Raw genomic sequence first — 9,161 nt, 5'->3', positions numbered from 1 at the left:
TTGAGATTTTTGATGAAGCCTGGTTACTTGGATATGTCCTATCATCCAGAGATGTGGGGTGTGCTATGAACTTCAAAGTTAGTATTCAAGTAGTACACTTATATTCGAACCCATGGAAGCTTAAGAATTGTCACATGTTGGTGCGCCTTGGTATTTATTTTCCCCACCCTGTGAATGGATTTTCATGATTATACCTTGAGTCACTAGAGGTAGGGAAACCTACATTGTACATAGTCTAGTTAGGAGTTTGTGGTGTTTTAGTTTTTCTTTCTGCTGTCCCTTTTTTGGTGTTTGTTCCCTCTTTGTAAATTGGTTCATCAAATGACTCTATTTCATAGACCAATGGATAAGGCACTATTTTACTCATTCTAGATTCGAGCTTCGTCCTGTACAGTCCTTGTCCCCAGTTAGAGCCAACTGTTGCCCAGTTATAAAATTGTTTCAATTTTATAAGCCTCGGTTAATTTTTGAAACTTGCTTTGTTTTAAGCTTTAAATTGGCCATTTTATCTCTAATTTTTTGTGATTTTCTAAATCTTCATGTCTTTGGCTCATTCCCAGCTCCGCACAGCATTTGAAATTTTTAAAATTTGACTTCTAAGCCTCAAGTTATTGCAGGTTAATGGAGAGACCCAAGATACGTGTTTTAAAATCTATCATTAACCATTAACCTCTCAAAAGGTTAATGATAACGTCAAAAAACATGTTTTTCTTAACCTCTCAAAAAGGTTAATGATAAGCTTCAAATTATGTATTTTGGAGTAGGTTAATTAACCTCTCCAAAAACAAGTATTCATTAACCTCCTTGAAACAGTTATTAACCTCTTTTATTTAGTTGATTAAGGTCAAGAGCTGGAAGTAAGATCATCTAAAGAAAGTGTTGAGATAGAAGCATGAGATGAATAGTGGATGTAGGGATACTGGACTTCTCCTATGAGAAATCATGGAAGATTTAAAAGGCCTTGGACTTTGGAGGAAAATATTCGTCTTCTTCACTATATAAAGCTTCACAGTCCCAGTCGTCAGAGTGCTCTAGCCAAAGCTTCCAGACTTTAGAGATGCGCCAAAATTTGTAGATTATGGTGGGTGAATTATCTTCAATCAGAGTTGCAGTACGGCAGCCCGATTTTAGGCACTCATATTCTATGCACCTTTCCCTAATCCGTAAAGTAGGGTATCACAAGCAGTTGAATTTGATGGAGGATCGGATTCACCAAATGAGGAATGAAGGCTATGATTATACACCAAGCCTCTTTGTCAATATCATTGAAATATATGGACAATTTGGAATGCCCCATAGAGCTCTCAACACTTTTTATCAGATGTTGGAGTTTGGTTGCAAGCCATTGGCAATACACTTCAATGTTGTTTTCACTATTGTTGTACAACACCAATGCTTTGAAACCACCCTTTCTCTGTTAAGAGAGTTGCAGAACCTTGGAATCAGCCCAAATACTAAGACATTTAATATTCTCATCAGAGCCCAATGCTACATGACAAGCTCAGTCATACTTATGCTCTTTTAAACCACATGCACTCGTAGGGTTGGATTCCTGATGTAGGCTCTCTGTCGAAAGAGTCAAGTTAAAAAAAAGTGGTTAATGTTTTAGATGAAATGCTCAATGATGGTTACACTATAGATATCCTCACCTACACTACGTTACTCAACAGTTTATCTAAAAAAAAAGAGAGACTGTGTAAGCCCCAGAAACCCTTCGTAGGATGAAAGTGATGGGTTACAATCTTGATGTAATCAAATACAATACAGTTATAATAGGTTTTTGCAGGGAAGGTGGGGCCCTAGAAGCCTGGTAGATATTAAAGGACATGCCTAAAAATAACTATCTTCAAAATTTGTTGTTTTATCGAACAATGATTAATGGGCTCTATAAAGAAGGTAAGTTTGGTGAGACAAAAGAATTTTTGGAGAAGATGGTGTCAACAGGTTTTGGTCATCACTTTTCTACCTTTCATTTATTGATAACACGATTGTGTAAAGAGAGCAAAACTGAAGCAGATTGTGAGGTGCTTGGCATAATGGCAGAGCAATCTCTGACTCCTCGGCTAGTGCAAATTTGCAAGATGAGCAAGAGTGTAGACATCCATCAAACCATAATCAAAACTAGACTTTTATCAAATGTTGCAATCACAAGTGCCCTGGTAGACATGTATGAAAAATGTGGAAGCCAACACGTAGCACGTGAACTTCTTGACAAAATGCTCTGAGGAAGTAAGAGCATAGTGAAAATGAAAATGTATCTTCTTCACAACAAGATGCCATTATTGGGCTTCTGGGTATAGGAAATTGATTGGAGCGATGTATAACATGACATCATCTCAAAAAAAAAGAACGATCTACATAGAATCAATGATAGAAAGAAATCTTAACTTACTTAAATCAACTAAGAAGCTGGTTGCAACTGTTACTCCAACAGAAGATGTTCAAATTATAAACTAGCACCGGTTGTTCCATGTTTCTCGTCAAGAGGACCTATGGGACTCACTGAAAATATTCTCAAGTTACACATAAGTGTGCCAGAAGTGAACATACTTGCTTCTTGGACTCAAATGAATTCTTCATCAGATGATGTTCCAATGGGAATGAAGTCATCCTCTTTCAAGATAATCTCTCGAACATCCATAACATGCCCTCATGTGGGCGGAGCTGCTGCACTTTTGAAAATAGTTTATCCCTCTTGGAGTCCATGAGTTATTAGATCGGCACTCATCACAATAGCTACTAAAATGAACAATGTTGCCAGTACAATGAGGGATGATATAAATGTAGTTGGCACTCCAATTGATTTTGGTGGTGGAGAGATAGATCCAAAGGGATCTCTTGATCTGGGTCTTGTGTGTGAAACATCTAATCAAGATTACTTCGACTTCTTATGCAACTATGCACTGAATGCCCATGACATTAAAAAAAAAAAAATGAGAATGGCTACTTCTATGGTACTTCATAGCCAAACTCGGGATGGAAAATGTGTTCATTTTGAACTATGAATCATTGATGATCATCGTAGATGCTTATAGGGTTTTTCAAGATAGATCAATTGTGTCCAGATAGATAGAGTTAGTAACTAGAAGATCAGTGATTATATATGTACATATCCTTAGGAATTCTAGCTAAAGGTTCTATTTTTGAAAGTCTTCCTTATATAGGTTAATTTTCTTGAGGTTAATTAACCTCCCCAAAATCACGTATTTTGGAGGTGGTTATTAACCACAAAGAGGTAGTTATTAACCTCTATCTCTATATAAGGACATCTTTTGGCTTTGTAAAGGAACTTTTTGGTTTTAAAAATAAGGGAACACTATGCTGAAATTTTGATTGAGAGATAAATTTTGGAAAGTATGTACACTTTTTATCTCTGAAATTGAAAATCTCTTTTGTCTTCTTGGTGCAAGGAAATGAAATGAGATGTGCTTTGGGTTTCTTATTCTAAAATCAAAATTGTTATGTGTTGTAGTAGACATTCTCATGGTACTATGTGAGTGTTTATGATGATAATAAATGTTCTTGATAATATTGGTTGCTTTCAAGCGTAGTTCTTGATCACCATTATTATCAATCTTGTGTACCGAAGAAGGTTGTGAGGGCGTGTGGTGCATTCGTCCTGAATGACTTTCTCCTTATCTTTAAAGTTTTAGATTCTTTATTTGAAAATCCTTTTCAAAATCCATATCATATGAGGGAGCTTCCCCTCTAAACGCAGAGGAAGGCCGCATACCAAGGGCCTCTCCAACTGTTGTGAACGATTTGCCACACACTCTGTTGGGCAAATTCTACCAACAAAACCAAAGAAAGGTTATCAAGTTGACCTCAAATGGCTTGTCACCCACCTCAATGATGATGGTGTGAATACCATACTCATATTATTGATTGTATTTTTCACCAATCTAGTACAATATTTCATAAACTTTCTCCTACGCAAGTCAGATCCCCTCAGTAATTTTGATTTCCTTTTCCACTACCATTTCTATATTTGGTGACACCCCTTCCAAGACATTATAAATTTTGCATGAATGTGTGCCAATGTTCCAAATCTGAAGCAAACCTAAAATGAGTTGTCTTGTGGGTCTATGAATAGCTCAGTTGTAGCTATCTAGGGTATTCACCAAGTCATGAACAAAGAAAGTCCAAGCATATAATCACCAAAAAAAAAAATTTAAAAAGAAGAGATAAATGATAAAAATGAAAAATATAATTACTTATATTTATATTTTTTATTATGAAGAATTTTATGATTCTTGACCAAGTTTTGGACAAACCTTTTATCAAGCCAAAACCACAATCAAAATCAAAATTAGTTTCCTAGATAGTAACAAATTCTGAGCCTTGACATTGATGGAACACTAAATGTGATATGAAACATTAACTAAAAATTATACATGGCATACATAGTTTAAATCAAAAGAAATCATAGATCTAACGAAATGTGAAAATGGCAAATGAAAAAATGAAAAGCAGACCTACAAAATCAACGAAAAAATTGCCCGCTAAAGCAGACTCCAGACATTTTCGTGTATTTAGAAGACCCAATAAATTAGGGTTTTCAAAATATAGTCTACAATCACAACCAGACAAGATTATAAATGATGGATGCAAAAAATGGGCTTCGAATCCTCAGGTCAATTATGTTCAAACACTTTATTCCTCCACTATCAAATTGTCAAATCTGTTCAATTCATTAGCGCCTAGCAAGCAAGATCCGGAGGTAAGCAACATTCAGTATGGAGGAACTCGCTAGATTTATCAGCAGATTCATTCCACTGTCAACCTAGATAGGCAAATCTATTTTTATAACCAAACAAAATATGTCAGCCTCAATCTTAACCCTTTCTTCATCTAGCAGACTGATTTTGCATTAAAACCCCTTATGAACCCATCAATTCAAGTGCCTAATTTGCCAAATCCATACGTCCCTCCTCATCAGAGGAATTGTTGTCCCCTTTAGTCTACTTTGTCTCCTCCCTTGCTTGATAGGGGTCCCCCATCAGACAAAAGCAAGGACGTCTTGATCATCAGCGACCAATTCAATGATGATTGCTAGTAGGAATGCCAAGAGGTGGGTGTATTTGCCTTTTGGAATGGCCCTAAAACTGAGCTGCACAATTTAATATGTTGGTTGGAATATTTTTGAGGCTACCAGGTAGGTATATCTCACTATACTGATAGACTAGTGTTTAATCATTGCAATGATGAGGATGTAAAGCAAGATTTTCTCTCCAACTCTATTTGTTATTATAAAGGTCATGCAATCAAATTCTTTAACTAGGTACCTAATTGTAATGAAAATAGCTTAGATTTTTCTATCCCATCTTGGTTTACTTTGAACCCTATCCCTCTAGAACTAAAACAAATAGATATTATCAAAAGGATAGGGCAAGCTGTGGGAGACCTGATAGGTTTAGATGCTTCATTTGAGTGTTGCAATAACATTAAATTACTAATTAACTATAAAAAAAATAACACAAATCTTAAAACTCTCAAAATTATTACTAATAGATTGATCTATAGTTTAAACTTTTAGAGATGTGAAGGAAAATTTATAGAAATTATCAGGTTAAATGATGGAAAGAGTCGCTCATATAAAATATAGCAAACTACATCAGACTTAAATGCTCTCTTTCCTTTGATCAGAAGAGTGTATTAGGAATTAATGAGTGAGGAACATTTGCTAGTGGAAGAACCCTTAATAAAAAATAGAGATAACTTTGATGTTAAGGGGACAGATGAGCCAAAATAGGATTCAGGAAAAAATCACAAAAGTCCAACAATCCACATCAACAAACATCAGAAGGAAAGTGTTAGGAACTCTCCAGAAAATAGTAGAGGTAAACTTCTATTGGAAAATTCCATTAGGATAGACAAGAGCAAGAATAAGCCAAATACTTTAAAGGTATTGGAACAAAGAGCAAGCAGTCAAAATCTAGAGAAGACTCTTAAGCCAGATAAGCAGCCTATATCACAAAGTATGGTCATTAATAGAAAAGATTCTAAAATGATAGAAAAGAGAGACAATTTTTTGGAAAATCCTATGGAGGCAATCAATAATCAAAGGCATTTGAATAGAGAAAAGATTATGAAGGTTGAGCAGAGCTTAGAGAACTAGATCAGAAATATTGAAGATATGGAACAAGCAGCCTTATATGGAGAAACTCCAGATAACGCTAAATCCAAATACATTAAAGACAATTCAAAAGTACAAAAGTAACAGGACAAAGAACTTCCAGTGGGGAATTTTTCTTCTATCAATAAGTCTCCAAAGAGGTTCTCTAAATTTTGGCAGACGCCTATTTCTAAGAATGAGAATCCTGAAGATAGTCCTAAAATTTCAAAGAGGGATATGTCTAGTGCCATCCCAGTGGCTGAATTTTAGGATTTCTTAAACAAAGAGGTAGAGGAAACTGAAATTATCGAGGTAGGAGCTTCAAAAATGGGTAATAAAGATATTATAGAAAGGCTTTCAGAAGATTTTATTTGAGTTTTCAATCCTGAAAATAATGAAAGTAGTAGCATATCTCAAAAATAACTTCTACAACAAGTACTACAGTTGGGAGGTGATAATTATACTTTTGAAGACCTAAGAAGAGATCTCTACTTCGAAGATGAGAATAAGTCAAACAAAAAGATGGACAACTTGGAAGTTATTAAGTCAAGTGAAACTGAGGACATAGGCAAGGCAAGGCAAGAATAAATTACAGAACAGATTATAGATGAGTTGGTACTTGAAAAGGAAAATAGGGAAAGCAATCAATCAAAAATAGGTATAGGAGCACAGCAAAATATGGAACAACTGGGCATAAACATGAATTAGGAAGGGTTTAAATTGCCTAATTTTGGCAAAACAAAATCCAAAAGAGGAAGGAAATCTCACAAGGAACTCAGAGAAGCAGAAGGACATGCACGTGAGCAACCAAAAATTAGTCAGATCTTTAACACAAGGAAGGGGAAGTTCCTTCCCAAGGTCCAATGAAGATTACTACGTCGAATGCTAGGGGTCTAAATGCCCATAGCAAAAAAAGACTACTAAAACAAAATATTAAATTATTTGATTCTGAAATAATTTTACTTTAAGAAACTAAACTAAATTATATAGAAGGAATTAAATTAGGTAAGAAATTAGGCAATTGGAGCATAACTATGCAAGAATCTCTAGGGGCATCTGGAGGGTTAGGGTTCATATGGAATCATAAGAAAGTTACCTTAGACGTCTTAAGCACAAATAATAACTGGATCAATGGTATAGTTAAAACTTTGAAATCCAATCTCAACTTTATTCTAATAAACATTTATGGGCCTACAAATAATACAAAAAAAAAGCTAATATGGGATGAAATTAGCTATTTTATGAAGTTCTATCAGAATGAACTAATCTTGTTAGGAGGAGACTTTAATACTATTTTAAACTCACAAGAGAAGACAAGGGGCTCTCAACAAATCCCTCAATCTTCTAAAGATTTTTTAAAATGATGTGACTATCATAATTTGTTAGACATTCCATTCAAAAATGGAAATTTTACATGGAATAATAAATGTAAGGATTTCACATATATAGCAAAAAAATTAGATAGGTTTTTCATCAAAGGAAACCTAGATGAAAGCAATTTAAATATTCAAACTACCATTTTACAAATCGCAGGTTCAAATCATTTTTTGGTTAGAACTAAATTTTTTGAGCCCCATAAACCTACCAAGAGTTTTGTTAAATGCGAGAAAATGTAGTTTTTAGACTCTGGTTTCTTAGAAAACATCAAGGTGTGTTGGTCACAAAGTGATTTTAAAGGATCAAAAATGTTTATTTTTGTATCTAAAATGAAAATACTATAAGAGAAAATTCTTAGGTGGAACAAAGAACATTTCAACAATATTTTCAAAGAAAAATTGGACATAGAAAATAAATTAAAGGAGTTAAATCTAGAAGTCATTAAAAAAGGAATGAGCAATGAAAGTTATCTTTTAGAAAAGGATCTGCTTGCAAAACAAGAGGATATACTTTCTAAAGAGGAAATCTTTTGGAGACAAAAGTCTCGAGAAAGATGGCTAGAAGAGGGAGGTAGGCACACCAAATTCTTTCACAACTCAACTCTTTATAGTAGAGCTAACAGCAAAATAACAAGCATCAAAAATCAATTGGGGTTTTTAACAGATAAACCAAATGAGATCTCGAAAATCTTTGTAGATCATTTTCAGAAAACACTAAATAAATTTGAAGGATCAAACCGAGAGGCTCAAACCATTTTATTGGGAGTGATACCTAAACTAGTTATAGTAGAGGATAATAAAGCATTAAATAAACCAATCACCCTAGAAGAAGTCAGAACGATCATTTTTAACATGAACCCAGACAAATCACCAGGTCTAGATAGTTTTCAAGCTTTCTTTTATTAGAAATGTTGGGATATCATTGGCATAGATCTTTGGAATGCCACTAAAGCCTCGAGGAAAGGAGGGTCCCTTCTATCAAAAATTAATTACTCATTTCTCACACTGATTCCAAAAAAATTAGGGCCAGAGACTCCAGGTGATTTTAGGCCTATTGCGCTTTGTAATACCATCTACAAAATGTTCTCTAAGATACTAGCCAATAGGCTTAAATTAATTCTTTCGAAGATTATTTCTGAGGAGCAAATAGGTTTCATTCTAGGTAGATCAATTTTGGATGGCATTCTTATTATTCAAGAAACCATTCACTCGATTCAAAAAAACAAAGAGGCAAGTATGTTCATGAAGCTTGACATACAAAAAGCCTACGATATGGTGGATTGGCGTTTCTTATGTAAACCGCTTCAAGCATTTGGATTTTCACATCAATGGATTAACCTTATTTACAAATGCATCTCCACCACCAAAATTTCAATCCTTGTTAACAGATCCCCTGAAGGCTTTTTTGAGATTTCAAGGGGCATTAGACAAGATGATCCCTTATCACCCTTTTTATACATTATTAAAGCAGAAGCTTTTGGGAGATCGCTAACTAGAGCTTACAACACACAAGATATCAAAGGTATTATCGTTACTAGGAATATCCCTAATATTACTCATCATCAGTATGTTGATGACACGATTATTCTAGGTCAAAGTTCAGTAAAAGAAGCAAAGGCTCTAAAATCTATTATAGATGGATACATGCTGGCATCTGGTCAGAAAGTGAA

General features: G+C 34.7%; 1 pseudogene; it reads left to right on the top strand.

Annotated features, from left to right (window-relative positions):
* Positions 1-1,078: 1,078 nt before the first annotated feature.
* Positions 1,079-2,225, top strand: LOC149564221 (small ribosomal subunit protein mL103 (rPPR7)-like; annotated as a pseudogene).
* The last annotated feature ends 6,936 nt before the right edge of the window (positions 2,226-9,161 follow it).

Source organism: Cupressus sempervirens, chromosome 4 (genome assembly GCF_028749045.1).
Source record: "Cupressus sempervirens isolate cs-2001-9-10 chromosome 4, ASM2874904v1, whole genome shotgun sequence".
Taxonomy (NCBI): Eukaryota; Viridiplantae; Streptophyta; class Pinopsida; order Cupressales; family Cupressaceae; genus Cupressus; species Cupressus sempervirens.
The sequence above is the reverse complement of the archived record's forward strand: the minus strand, read 5'-3'. Positions and strand labels throughout refer to the sequence as shown.